A 15,602-nucleotide genomic window follows, 5' to 3' on the forward strand; every position below is an offset into this window, starting at 1 on the left:
AAACACGTCCAACATTGCATATCATCTCCGTGAGAAACTTCCACAAGACCATGCCAAAATCGTCAAATCCACGGTACGGTTGGCGAACATCCGTGACAGATGATATAAATATGTCCAATGATCCTTAATATGTTCACCATAACTTTACGTTAGCTTGTGTACTACCGGCATTTTGCGCACAAGTATGGAATCATTACTAGGTCAAACTTAGGTGACGTTGCCCACATCCGATGGTGAGAGGGAGGGAGGGGTGAGAAGAGTGCACTGTAAAAACATACATTTTGAGACAGATTTTTTAAAATAATAATTTATAAATAAAAATATCGTTATCCTTTTTTTTATTTCATTATGTCAGAATGTATTAAGATAAAAACTGAAAATAAAAATAGATTCTATAGTCCTTCAAGTGCGCCATCAAGCAACCAGCCTAATATAGAATAGTCCTTTGCCAAGGGAGCAAAATATGCTCCCAAATCAAAAAAGGCAAAGGAATTAGATGAAGCAGTGGCATTTTTTATTGCAAAGGACATGATGCCTTTCCAAGTGGTTAAAAGCCTGGATTTAAGCATTTGATGTAGAAGACGGAACCACGCTACAAGCTGCCATCTCGGGTTTACTTTTCGGATTCAGAGATTCCCCAGATGTTTGAAAAGGTGTGTGCGACTGTTCAGAAAAAGGTGTCTGAGGGAGACCTGTGGACGAGCAGAATCCTACATCAGTTTAACCATCCACTACATCCCCCCAGATTGGAAGCTGATGTCCCACTGCTTGAAAACAATGTATTTCCTGGAAGACCACACCCACGCCCACATTTTAGAAATGATTGACAGTATTCTCCAGGCTTGGAAAATACCAAAAGAGAACATTGTATGTTTCACAACAGATAATGCCTCCAACATGAGGAAGGCATCTGAAGATGACCAACATCCTTGGGTGTGGTTAGGGTGTTTTGGGAACAATCTAAATGTAGCCATCTCAAAAAAAAATATATATCGTATCGTGATATCGTGATATTAATTTTGATATCGTATCGTATCGTATCGTACTAAAAATGTCATATCGTTACATCCCTAGCGCACACACACACACACGCACACAGAGGAAGACACACATGCAGGCATTGGTGCACGTGCAAACCATCACACACAGAAAGATGCCCCAGCTCCCCCAGAGCTATAAATGGGACGAGACGGTTACGCCAGGGGCTCAGAGAGGAGTCAGAGGAGAGCGTTTCAGATCAGAGTTTCTCACACACCACCACCACCACCACCACGCTGTGACTCACTGGCTGGCCGTTTGGACAGGAACAGGAACGGGGGGCTGGAGGGGGGCTGAGCGAAGGATGGGTGTGGGAAAGCGGGTGGAGTCCTGAGACAGACTGTTGAATTCAGCAGGACTCCGTGAGGGACCGACTGAGGTCGTGGGTCTCGTAGCGGGGGCGAGCTGGTGAAACATGTCCCCAAAGAGGAACGTTACGTTATGTTCTTTTTCCTTTTTATATCCCTTGTCTTCTCGTTCGCTCCTTCTTGTTACATTTCTTCTCTTTAAGATAAAAATAAATATATACGGTCGAGGTTTTATCCAAAGAGTGGGTATGTTTTTAGCATGGTGAGCCCAGTGGAACTTTTAGAGGTTCTGCCATATGTCTCTAGCCAAGTAATCTATACAGGGAGCTGAATTATGACCAGTTCTATGAACTAGGTGCTTATTAGCCTGGGAAATGGTTCAATGTTTTGGATCACCACACAGCACTCATGTCTGTCGTAATCGGAGGCGTTTACTGGCTTTGGACGTGATGTTGAGGTAGCAGTTATTTGGTGAAGTTTAGTGAAATGCTCACCGCCTGGCAAAGAGATGCACTTCCATGCATCTTCAGAACCATATTTTGTGTGTAACTTAACATGTCTCACAACTCTACAAATAAACCTGCCACCAAGTACAGATGTCAAAAAGGAGAAGTCCAAGGGAAATAGTGTTTCAGTCCACATATTTGCTCTCTCTTCCTTTTCTTTACGTACCCCGCCGTGATTAATGGAAGGTATCTGTGGACGACCGGAGAGGAAGTGGTCAACTGTTTTATAACCAGCAGTTATGATTCAGCTGTGGAACAGAAGACATCCGAAATCCAATCTATCCACCCATCTATCCATCCATCCATCCATCCATCCATCCATCCATCCATCCATCCATCCATCCATCCATCCATCCATCCATCCATCCATCCATCCATCCATCCGGCATCCATCCATCCATCCATCCATCCATCCATCCATCCATCCATCCATCCATCCATCTATCAATCCTCTCTCTCTGTGTGTCTGTCTGTCGTCGGTCGATCTGTATGTCTGTCCATTGATAATATTTTCATACCTATAGCCTTTTTTATATATATAATTATATTTTCATAAATACCAAACATCTGCATCTCTCTCTCTCTCTCTCTCTCTCTCTCTCTCTCTCTCTCTCTCTCTCTCTCTCTCTCTCTCTCTCTTTCGCACGCAGGCACACACAAAAGCACACACATGCACCCACAGAAGCTTGCACGCACTCACACACAAATGCACACACAGCTTGCCCAGCTCCACAGAGCGTTGGTCCGTACTGCTGAGTCAAATGCAGTCGGTCCTCGTCTGCCATCTTTAATAACGCGAGGGCTCCGCGCTCGCGGCCTCAGTATCGTTAGCGCGTCTTGTGTGTCAACTGACACCTGAAAACCTTCTAATCCCGTCACATGAATCCTGCTCATGAGTCATCTAAGTCCCGGCTATCCGGGCTACACAGCCCACTGCAGTACTCCGTGAACATTTGAGCAGTCCCCCCACTGCTGGATCAGAGGGGAATAAGCTCCTTTCTGCTGCGTCACAGAGTGCACGAGAAAATAGACCATTCTGTTGTTTTCTTTTCCAGAGAAAAATGGAGTGCTCTCAGAGAGGAGCTGGAGCTGGAGGAGTGACAGAACACACTGGCTTAACTGTCTTTAGGCGTGTCTTTATTGATCTTGGTTGGAATCTGTGTTTTTATTTACTTGAGAAGACTGTAATTGAACAGGTTCACAGTCAGCAGCAGAACAGTTTCAAGAGGAGGGGTGATTGCGTGGTACCATAAACTATGATCGTTTGACAGCTGGATTCTCTTGTGCATCATTTGACCTGTTTTCTTCATCAGACGCCAGACATCAGACCGGGGCACATTTAATTTATCGCTCGAACCCCGATAATCAAACCATCCTGAGCTTAATTCTCCCAAGTATTTAAGAAATGCTTTGGGAAAAGGCCAAACACCAACCTCATGGTTTCACCTTGGCTTGCAGAAGCAGAGGGTGCGCATACTTCTCCCCGAGCACGCCCTAATGAATCAATACCAGAATAAAAACAGAATCACACCTGTCATCGTGACTCTGCAGCGTCTGCATTGGTTGACGGGAAGCGACCGGCGGGCCGCTGGGATAGGGCTTGCCCCCCGATTGGCCGAGAAAGCTCCCTGTGAGAACCCATGAGGATGAGACGGGACAGGCAGGGGGAGGGGTTGTGGGGGGAGGAGGGGGGAGGAGGGGGGGATGGGGGGATGGGGGGGGGGGGTGAGTCAAGGGGAGTGAAAGGAAGGAAGGAGGGAGGGTGCACTGCCTTTGCTTTACAGCGAGCGAGGGAGATTGTGGGTGAAAGGAGAGAGAGAGAGAGAGAGAGAGAGAGAGGGAAACACACACACACACACACACACACACACACAAAGTGTCTGGCTTCTGTTGCAGCATCAGAGGCAGAGCAAGGCAGCAGCAGGAGCAGGAGAAGTGTGAGAGCGAGAGAGAGAGAGAGAGAGAGAGAGAGCAGATCGCAGCAGATCCTAGCAGCCTACCAGCGGGACAGTGAGGAGAGGCTCCGATAGCAAGCCGGCTCTGAGACTGACACTAGCTCACGTTAGCGGACAGCAGCATGGACGGCTCGCGCTCTATACAGCATGAGATCACATCTCTCAAAGGTACCTCTCCGCTGCCTCCTCCTCCCCCTCCTCCTCCTCCTCCTCCTCCTCTCGACTCTCACTATCTCTCGGCTGCTCTCTCCTCCTCCTCTGTCATCCCACTATCAGTCCCCGTCCTGTCTCTCTCTTCGCCTCCCTCCTCTGTCATCTCACTTCCTTTCCTCTCCTCCTCTCTCATCTCACTTCCTTTCCTCTCCTCCTCTCGCCTCTCTTAGTTTTACCTCCGCTGTTTCCAAATGCTGTTGTCATCTTGTTTTTGGTTACCGCTCATTTTACCCAGAATGCTGTGCCACCAGAGGCGCACCTTGCGTTGGTAAACGTGTTGTTCAAGTTGAGCGCAAAACAACAACGGTGCTTTAAAAACAAAGTCGTTCTGATCCTCTCTCCCTCTCTCTCCCTCCCTCTCTCTGGGTTTTTTGTCACGTATTAAAGCTCCTTCAATCCTTTTGTTTTTGTTTCGGAGCGTGACGGCAGGGTTTTGCCCTGGAGTCAGTGGACCGGGTTCGGAGGTCGCAAATATGTCCCGATGTCATGTCGACAAGCATGTGTTTTTATGCATGTGTGTGGTGTTTGTGTGAGTGTGTGTGTATGTGCGCGGCTGCTGCTGATGCTGCATGCGGCAGGGAGGGAGTGCGTCTGCGCTGCGATCTGCAGAGAGAGAGAGAGAGAGAGAGAGAGAGAGAGAGAGAGAGAGAGAGAGAGAGAGAGAGAGAGAGAGAGAGAGAGAGAGAGAGAGAGAGAGAGAGAGAGAGAGAGAGAGAGAGAGAGAGAGAGAGAGAGAGAGAGAGAGAGAGAGAGGCTGCAGCAGCGCCGCGGTAACGGGATGGGGATGGGATCCGGCCAGGCGCATAGCCCAGCCCTCTGGACCGGGGATGGAGGCGTAACCGGGGACAACCGCAGCTGTGATGATGATGTGTTTAATATGCACTTTGACTGTTTGAGCCGACGTTCCCTGACACTTTCTATTTTTGCTCCTAATGCGGTTGGAACCTTGGACGTGATTAATGCCATGTCACTACTTCAATTTAAAACTAAAAATACGTCTTGATGGATGAGGTCACAGTGTGGCTGGTCTTGACTAGCCTCAAATTAACTCAAACATCTTTCATGTACTTGTGCGGTACTATATAACCTCCATAAAGTGACGTAAGGTAGAAAACATAACATAAACAATAAGCAAAACAGTTTTTTTTGCCTCCCTTGTCAACAGCTTTTTTACAGTGTTGCTCTCTGTTTATTAGACAGTTGAAACAAGTCTTAACCAACCAGTGTCTCATTTGAATATATCCAAACTTCCCCTCATGCTGTCCCCGTTAAAAGCTCAAGATCAACTCCCCAGCCTCATTCCCCGCAGCAAAAACGTTTAATCACCTCATTCAATTTCTACTCAGTTCACCGGTGATCATACTGTCGGCATGGCGACGACATCAGCCTCCATCTCATCATCAACGCGCCACAATCAATGTGTCTTCCTGTGATGACTATTTACATCTCTTCTAAGTGGTATTCATAAAGATAGAAGAAACCCGCTATTTTCACAACTGCCTGCTGCTGGTTTTCCAGTCTGGAGAACAAGCTGGCACGCCCTTTTTAGTAACTTCCCCACACAGTTACTTTTTAGTAACTTCCCCACACCCACACCCACACACACACACAAGTGTGTGTGTGTGTGTGTGTGGGTGTGGGTGTGGGTGTGGGTGTGGGTGTGTGTGTGTGTGTGTGTGTGTGTGTGTGTGTCCTTGTGTGTGTGTCTGTCCTTGTGTGTGTGTCTGTCCTTGTGTGTGTATGTGTGTGTGTGTGTGTGTGTGTGTGTGTGTGTGTGTGTGTGTGTGTGTGTGTGTGTGTGTGTGTGTGTGTGTGTGTGTGTGTGTGTGTGTTTGTGTGTGCGCATGTCCATATGTGTGTGGCTTTGTCTGAGGTCCCCAGCTCTCATGGCGAGGATGTTGTGTTCAGACGTTGGTCTTGGAGGCTGTCCCTGGCTGTGAATGGACTGGGGAGGGGAGGGGAGGGGGGCAGGGGGGCAGGGGGCGGGGGGCAGGGGGGCAGGGGGGCAGGGGGCGGGGGCGGGGATGGGGGCATTTTATAGGGTGTTTACAGGGAGCCTCTGAAGAATGGGCTGAGGGTGTTGTTGTCATAGGCTCGGGACAAAGACCCCCTCGCTCCGCTGAGCCCAGCCAATGGGATCGCTCTATGTCTTCGGACCCCTGGCCCCTAGGGCCCCGCCCCCTTCATCAGCAGGCGGGGCCCCCACCTCCAGCCTCTTATCCTCCCATCCTTCTCCATCGCCAGGCGGCGCCTCCTAACGCAGTCCCAGCACAACAAACCCTTTGCTTTGGCTGCACCACTCTCTGTGTGAAAAGCATGATTTTTAGATCTATTTTTTCCCGGCGTTTATTATTCCCTTGTGGTGGGGAGAGGGGCTGGAGCGTGGGTTGCGGAGGGGAGGGAGCGACCCGTAGATACCTGATAGTGGGCTTCTAACGGTTGTTGTTGACGATCAGTCGGGGTGATCTACGGTTGTGTTGTCGTGGTTGAGTGTGTGTCAGGCATGCAGAGCGTCTGGTGGCATTCCTCTCTGTTTTCCCACCGCTGAGATGTTGTTGTCAGGCTCTTGGCCCAGATCTGTTGGACTCGTAGGGAGCTTCTGAATACCTTAGAACCGAGACAGACAGGTCGGCTTAATAATTTTAGGTAAAAAGTGTATTATATTCTTTCTCTCTTGCTGTCTTTCTTGGATATTTAGTCCTTGTTTCTTTCTTTCCTTTTTTATTTTCCATATTTGTTTTCATATTAATCACCTCACACACTCTCTCACTCTCTCACGCACGCACGCACGCACGCACGCACGCACGCACGCACGCACGCACGCACGCACGCACGCACGCACGCACGCACGCACGCACGCACGCACGCACGCACGCACGCACGCACGCACGCACGCACGCACGCACGCACGCACGCACACACACACCATATGTGCTTGAAAAACTTCTGTCTTTCTTTCAATCCGTCTCTTTCCGTCCTTTAATCAAATCTAGACAAACCAAATCATGAGAATAAAATGTCTCTTGTTGATGTCGGTGGTCTTTGAGTCCTGAGCTACGTCAGGGCAGTATTAGTATTCTCCCAGCAATAAAAAGCAGTGTAATCATGCTAACATCTGTCAGTCAGGCCGGGGCAGCGTTCTGTTGGTGTTTTTAAAGCCCACACCTTCAACAGAGACATTTCACCTCTTATCTCCCCACGGGCCCGTAAACACGCCTCTGTTGTGAGAGAAGCTCCTGGAACATTCTGCTTCGTTCCAGAAACCACAGCAGAACCTTTAACAGACATAGCGATGGAAAGCCTCCCTGACCCCGACCTCAGACCTCCTGAACATCAAAAGTCAAAGTCAGCTTTATTTTCAATTCTAAAATATGCACATGTCAAATAGAGGGATCAAAATTGTGTTCATCACTGACCTACGGTGCAATAAGGAGAAAATGATTAAATTAGGTAAAATAAAATAAGTAATCTTTGCGATAAATAAATTCTAAATAGTGAAAAAAATAAACGGGCAGCGAGGTTTGAGATTCAAGCGCAACAACTGTGAGGGTAGTTTGTGTGTCCGCTGTGAGGGAGGGGATCGCTCTGTGAGAGTAACGGTTCTGGTTGAAGGCACCGCTGCCTCTGCATGGAACCTAGGGGAGGAGAGAGGGAATATTTTGAGGTTGTTCATTTTCTTAATCAAATTCCTCCACTCTGTTCTGCTCTCTCTTTACAGCGGTCCAATGTGTCCCTGAAGAGGGTGGTTTTGTGGGGTCAGAGTGGGGGTGCGGGGTCCTAGCCTGGCTATACCCAGGCTGCCTTGCGCACAATTTCATTTGGCGCTGCTAGGCAGCCTGGATTCCATGGATCCGATTTTCGCCTGAGATAGGGAACCAATCACAGAACGGGGAGGGACGGCGAGACGATGACGACGTCTATTCGACACACACCCATCGTCTTCTTCCTCGTCGAATTTCTGTCGCTCTACATCCGTCATCTGGTATAATTGATGTGATTGGCTATGAGCGACGTACAGACTCATATGATAGACATCCGTAGCGCCCAATAAACGGCTCCGGGCAATCGTAAACCACGCCTCAAATACGAGAAAATGAATGTGTGGTCCCCCAGACCTCATCTCATTGTAGAGTGAGATGAGGTCTGGCGTTAGGCTAGGGGGGTCCTGACCTGGACGGGCTCCTGAACAGTAAGGTAGTGACCACACCCTGTAGCTGATAACCTGGGACGGACTGGATCCTCATAGGCACCCGGGCATAGTTCCCTGATTCGCTTCCTCATTTATTTATTTATTGGTTTATTTCAGGGACATTGCACACTAATCAACAGTCAAACTGTAAGTGAGCCAGAGTTAGCCTAAGAGGCTCGTTTACATCCGTTGTCCCCTGCCAGATATTCAATAGGCAACCTAAAATCACAGATTACATTCTAGAAGTTCTACGTCAGACCGTCCATAACGATTAGGATAACACGTCTAGTAGTAGTGGTCGTAGAATTAGAATTTTTGAGAATGACTGAGATACATAATGCATGATATCATATCATAACTGATCATAACTGATGCGTTGTGCTCCCTTGTTGCCCCTTCCTGTGCAAACAGACGATACAGCACATTTACTCTCTCCCCAATGCGCTGTGTGTGTGTGTGTGTGTGTGTGTGTGTGTGTGTGTGTGTGTGTGTGTGTGTGTGTGTGTGTGTGTGTGTGAGTGTGTGTGTGTGTGTGTGTGTGTGTGTGTGTGTGTGTGTGTGTGTGTGTGTGTGTGTGTGTGTGTGAGTGTGAGTGTGTGTGTGTGTGTGTGTGTGTGTGTGTGTGTACATACGCGTGCGTGTGTGTGTACGCGTGCATGTGTGTGTACGCGTGCATGTGTGTGTACGCGTGCATGTGTGTGTGCTAGCGGGCGCACGCGTGTCTGTGTGCAAGCAATCACCATGCAAACCTACTCAAATTTGACCTTAAATGAAATGCTTTAAGACGAGCACTTAATCAACTTCACTAATTACTACTGCAGTATAATTCAACAACGTTTCGATCATACCCTGCAGATGCCATGTTTGCGGCGGGGCTGTGGGGGGTGTGTGTGGAGGACGGCTGATGAAGCAGCCTCATCTGGCCTGTAGTCTGATTGGACTCGGCTGGGTGGGGCTGCACACCTGTTACACGCTGATTCAACAGGTTCAACCAGCCGTCTCCACACACTCTCCCAGGGGATATATCTTTAAACATGAATATTCATATTTAAGCCCCTCCCCCTTGGGTTTGACAGTTGGATTTCGGTGTCTCCCTTGCGCTTGCATTGACTCATCGCCAGAGTAGTCGTGTTAATTACTACTACATATGACAACGCTGCCTTGGTAGCAAAGTGCGAGTGGGCGTTCAGGAGCTTTGAAGACTTAATCTTCGCTGGATGAAGTCACATCTTTTAGATTCCTCTCCCCTCTCTCTGCCCTTCCGTGGAAAGCCATGACTGTAGTGTCAAACTGTAGTGAACATTTCTGCGTTTAATACCGACCACTAGTGGTGGGTCCAGCTCCTCCACAAAACGTTTTGTTGACGTTTTAAGAGCTTTTTAAATTGGCTTTTGCTTCCTGTGCGTTGAGTCATCGTGCCTGTGTCTGCGTGTGTGTGTGTGTGTGTGTGTGTGTGTGTGTGTGTGTGTGTGTGTGTGTGTGTGTGTGTGTGTGTGTGTGTGTGTGTGTGTGTGTGTGTGTGTGTGTGTGTGTGTGTGTGTGTCTGTCTGCGTGTGTGGTGTCTGTGTGAGTCTGTCTGCCTGACGCTTTCCGTCTTCCACCCGGGGCCAAAGCAGAATAACCTAAGCAGGGAGAATAACCCTCTCTTGTTTGAGTGTCTAACTCAGTCTGGAGGGCGTCTGGTCCCCATTAGCTCGCCGTCAGTAGGAATCAGTGAGCATTACGTTTGTCAGCTCGGCCGCGTCTCCACTCTCCTGACGACTCCTGGACCTGGTCCAGACGTGTGGACCCGGTCCAGAGCTGTGGACCTCCAGCCTCGCTGATCTCATTACATAATCAAATTCAAGCCCCCTGGATCCTGTCGTTTACAAGTGTAACGCAACACATCCGCTATTGTTTTCTCCTAGATGTGGTGTATTTCTGCTCTTTGCGCTGTGTTTTGTCTGGGGCAGACAGGATGGGTTCAAGTGGAAACAGGCTTCTGGGATACTTTGAGAGAGTCTCGTTGAGGGACTGAGTTTTGAGCTGAGCTTTTTTTTAAATGACAATAGGGGTCGCTGTTTCTACAGCTACCGACCCCCTCAGATTAATTGTTTTGGGCCAAACTTTCTTTTGCCAACAAAGGGGTGAGGCTTTACGAGAACTCGGACTGAATGGTTGGAAAGAAACAGCCCTTTTCCAATGACTTTGCCATTTTGAAAACCTTTTATATTTTTTTTATTGGTTCGTGGGGTCGGTTTAGCTCAGGAGGTAGAGCAGTTGTCTCGTAACCGAAAGGTTGCTAGTTCGATCCCCAGCTCCTCCTACCTGAGTGTTGATGTGTCCCTGAGCAAGACACTTAACCCTAACTGCTCCTGACGAGCTGGCTGTCGCCTTGCATGGTTGACTCTGCCGTCAATGTGTGCATTAACCGATGTCAGTCGATGTAAATGCCCTAATTGTATTTGTGTAGGCTTGTGTTTCTGAGTCAGATAGCCAACACAAGGCACTGTTTGATTGATTAAGATATTCCTGATTCTGTAGCACATTGTTAGCTAATAGACTGTGTAGGAAGCACCTTGGATGAAAACAAAGGTTTCAAAACGTCTGTCGCACACAGACGGGTGTGGCCGGTGTGTTGCACTGTGCCAGACAGCAGGGTGTGACAACAACAACAATGTCACCTTCTACCGGTCGCAATTCATACCTGAAATACTTCACAGGCTAGCCTGGCCACACCTTACTGTGTCTTCAACAACGAAGTTGGCACATGACCCCCGAGAGGAGGAGATTCTCTTGACTGTTGTGTCTCCCTAGCATGCTAACGCCGTTATCTCCTGTGTTCTTGTGTCTTCGTCTCCTCTAGGTAAGGCTTCCCGTCTGGGTGTTTCAGTTGTGTGCGGGGAGGGAGGCGGTGTCATGCACACCTGGTGAACAGGCAAGTCTCGATGGTAACCTGCACTCAACAACAACAACAATACCTCTTGGTGTTGACATGCCGCTACTGCAGCGAGCGGGAGGACTTTGTGTGTCCTCTGTGATAGCTCACTTCCAGTGGGGTCATAAGGGGATTTTAATGATGATCAATCCATCAACAGCTGATGTGTGTGTTGTGGTTCAAAGCTTGTCCTACCCATCCTCCTGGCTAGTGTGTGCGAGTGTGTGTGTGTGTGTAAATCTTTATCGTCCCAGAGGTTCCCTTTGTTTTACGACAGCAGTCATAGTGTTACAATACCACACAAAACAAACAACATTAAATAGACCACATATCCAGGTTATCTGCGGTACAACACATGTGATCAAGGAGGGTCCGACACACACACTGGGAGACTTCATGAAACCAGTGATTATAAGGATAGTAAACAACTGTGGAAGCAAGTCATGTAAATGTGTGTGTGTGTAAGTGTGTAACTGAAGATATTTCTTCGAGTCAACGTCATCTCACATACTCACTCTTTTTCTCACGCTGAGAGAGCTTCATAAAAACACGAGATTGCGACTCTCTTACAGACGTACTGAACAGGGGAACTCTCAGGGTATGTTTGATTTTAGTTCTGGCCGTCCTGTCCAAAAAACATCCACTATTCCACTCTTTCCTCTTTCTGCTGAGGTTTGACTTTGGGCTGTAATTGTGAGTTGGATCTCCCTGCTGTACCACGGCCAGAACGAGCCTGCATGGGAGGTCTGCCAGGAGAGAGGGCCCTCACACACACACACAAACTCACGCACATACACACACAAACACACGCACACACATACACACACACTCAAACACACCCACACAGACCCGCACACGGGCAGGCACGTACACACACGTACACACACACTCAGGCACGTACACACACACACACACACACACACACACACACACACACACACACACACACACACACACACACACACACACACACACACACACACACACACACACACACACACACACACACGATAGCACGCAACACACAAACCCACACAATCAAAGACACAGACACACACACACGCACACAGTCACACACACACACCCCACAGTAGCCAGCGAGGCGCCTGGGTCCACTGTACCCTCCAGACCCCCCCCCTGCCCCAGGATGGTGAGGGTGACTCACCATACCCATGGTGGATGTGAAGAAAGACGAGGCTTTTCACTGAATACTGTGTGTGTGTTTGTTAGTGTGTATAATGGGCATGAGAGTCTAGAGGCCTGGGGGGGTTTAACTTCTTGCCAAAAGCTTGTCTGGGTTCGAGTCCCAAATGTGCGCAGCATAATGTATCATCCTCGAGTAGATGACCTGTGAGCCCTACCTGTTCATTTGTTTATCTGGCTTCACTACACCAGCTTCGGATAAGAGAATCTGCTTAATGACTTAATTATAAGTCATTTATAAGTCGTGTGCCCGTTTGTGTGTGTGTGTGTGTGCGTGTGCGTGTGTGTGTGTGTGTGTGTGTGTGTGTGTGTGTGTGTGTGTGTGTGTGTGTGTGTGTGTGTGTGTGTGTGTTAGTGTTAGAATAAAGGCACAGTGGCCAGTGAAGGGGTCCTTTAAAGCGAAGCCCTGAAACTGTCACCGCGGGGATAAAGAGGAGAGCAGAGTGTTGTATATGACCTCGCTAATGGGCCCCTACTCACACACACACGCACACTAACATGCACACGCACTTACACACAGTTACACACAGTTACATGCATGGCACACACAAACACACACACATGTACACACATCACCCCAACTACCACAAACACTCACACGTACACACACTTCCTCAAGGTTAGCCGCTGCCATTAAACCACGGTAGATTTATCGGTTCAAGCTGGGACATATTATGAATATTGAGTGATGAGCTCCGAGCGACGTCATTGTCGTCGCTCCGCCCAGAACGACCCCTCTCCTGGACGCGATGAAGCGATCCGGCCGTTAAGGTTGACACGTTCGCCTTTCAAACGGAAGCTGTTTGCAGGAGTCACTTTGATTTACTGCAAATCAGTGTGTGGACCACACAGCCTGTTCCCCCCCCCCCCCCGCCCCCGCGCCCCATGACCCCGCCCCCGGCGCTGGGGCCCTCCAACCCTCCCGTCGTACATCTCTCCCAGTGTGCTCCTGTCCTCCCACGACCCAGGGCGGCTGTCTGGGAGGGGGCTGAGGGGCGAGGGGACGGGATGTAACTCATGCTGCTGTTTCACAGCAGGAAGACTGAAGACAAAGGGGCTGCTTCTACTGGTCTGATCACCGCTGCCAAGTATTGAACCGCTGGACGTAAAACTCTCCCATAAAACAACAACACTTGTGAATAAAGCACTCCAATCTTGGGGAAAGAGTTTGTCAGGGAGATTATTATAGGAAAGAGGGGAAATAAGCGTGTGTGTGTGTGTGTGTGTGTGTGTGTGTGTGTGTGTGTGTGTGTGTGTGTGTGTGTGTGTGTGTGTGTGTGTGTGTGTGTGTGTGTGTGTGTGTGTGTGTGTGTGTGTGTGTGTGTGTGTGTCTCACCCCCTGGTCTCACCCCTCTGCTCTCACCCCTCCTTTCTCACCCCTCTGGTCTCACCCCTCCTGTCTCACCCCTCTGCTCTCTCACCCCTCCTGTCTCACCCCTCTGCTCTCACCCCTCCTGTCTCACCCCTCCGGTCTCACCCCTCCTTTCTCTCCCCTCTGCTCTCTCACCCCTCCTGTCTCCCCCCTCTGGCCCCTGGCTATGTGTACTCACACTTTAGGGATGTTTCAGGACGGTTAACAGGAAATCGGTTACAATCCATAACCACCACCACGCCCTGGTGGTGGTTATGAGTCATCTGAGAGGGCAGTCAACACACACACACACACACACACACACACACACACACACACACACACACACACACACACACACACACACACACACACACACACACACACACACACACACATATGCACATGCACATGCACATTCACATTCACACATGCACACCTGCCCACACACACACACACACACACACACACACACACACACACACACACACACACACACACACACACACACACACACACACACACACACACACACACACACACACACACACACACACACACACACACACATACCCACACAGATAGGCAGGCATACTTACCCACAATATCAGATGTCTTCCTCTTGGGTTGCCAGGGCATACTTCCTCTTGGAAAAACACATGATGCACTTATCAAATGATCTCTAAATCCTTTCACAATAATAGCGTGTCTGGCTCGCCTTGCCCAATGGCGCTTCTCTGGCCCCAAATTGCATTCCCCTCACAGCCACTTCTCTGCCAAATATCACCCATCAGAATCAGCGTTATGATGGAGTTCTGTTCGCTTTTAAAGCGACATAAAAGTAAATGTTGTGGTGGAGCTGCTCTGTGCCCTCCAACTTGGCTCTGGGGGGCGTTGGTGTATAGATTTCTGCCTCCATTAGCTAGTGTGCCACTGTCCGCCATCTTGGCTTTGTGGGGCGTGGTCAAGAGCTGAGCCAGTGTGCCACCGTCGGCCATTTTGGCTCTGTGGGGCGTTGGCATAATGAGTTTGCTGCTGTCCGCCATCTTGTTATAGATCTTTCACCAAAAGCCTCCATTAGGCAATGCTGCTCTCCGACATTTTGTTACGCTTCAAGGCCTTTATGCTGCGATGGAGTTAGGATTGAAGTTTTTATCTTGTCTACAGATTCTTGTTTATTAAAAAAAAAAAAAAAAGCTAGCGAAACATTTAATGCATTACAGTTGATTCGATTGAAGTTCATGTTTTGGATTGCATACATGTGGCGGTGGTAATGTCGATTCGGTCGATAAAAAAGATGGATTGGAGCGTCTTTATTTTATTAGCTGGTTGAAGCCTTAGTTGTGCATGCATGTTTGTGGATCTTTGTTTGTGTGTGTGAGTGTGTGAGTGTGTGAGTGTGTGAGTGTGTCAGTGTGTGTGTGTGTGAGTGTGAGTGTGTGTACATGTGTTCATATTGAGTTTTACATGCGGTACATGGGCATATCCCCTGCAGCTCTGTCCCCGCTGGCAGGCGTCCAGACAGACAGACAGACAGACAGACAGACAGACAGACAGACAGACAGACAGACAGACAGACAGACAGACAGACAGACAGACAGACAGACAGACAGACAGACAGACAGACAGACAGACAGACAGACACACACACACACACACACACACACACACACACACACACACACACACACACACACACACACACACACACACACACACACACACACACACACACACACACACACACACACACACACACACACACACACACACACACTTCCCTTGCTGTGAAGCAGGAGGCTGGAATGTTGAGATGAAGATTTAGGGGCTCTTTTGATCCGCTGAGGACACTGTTGACTGCGTGGGTTTCAGTCGGATTCCGTTAACCACCCCATTCGCTAGTTCCTCTGCAACAATGCCAG

At 49.0% G+C, this 15,602-nt stretch overlaps 1 long non-coding RNA gene across 1 annotated transcript; it reads left to right on the forward strand.

The window, feature by feature from the left end:
* Window positions 1-3,517: 3,517 nt before the first annotated feature.
* LOC132451105 (uncharacterized) lies at window positions 3,518-12,150 on the forward strand. The gene is made up of 2 exons (XR_009523972.1): window positions 3,518-3,975; window positions 11,055-12,150. It is a non-coding gene; the product is annotated as an uncharacterized LOC132451105 (long non-coding RNA).
* The last annotated feature ends 3,452 nt before the right edge of the window (window positions 12,151-15,602 follow it).

This window comes from Gadus macrocephalus, chromosome 22 (genome assembly GCF_031168955.1).
Source record: "Gadus macrocephalus chromosome 22, ASM3116895v1".
Taxonomy (NCBI): Eukaryota; Metazoa; Chordata; class Actinopteri; order Gadiformes; family Gadidae; genus Gadus; species Gadus macrocephalus.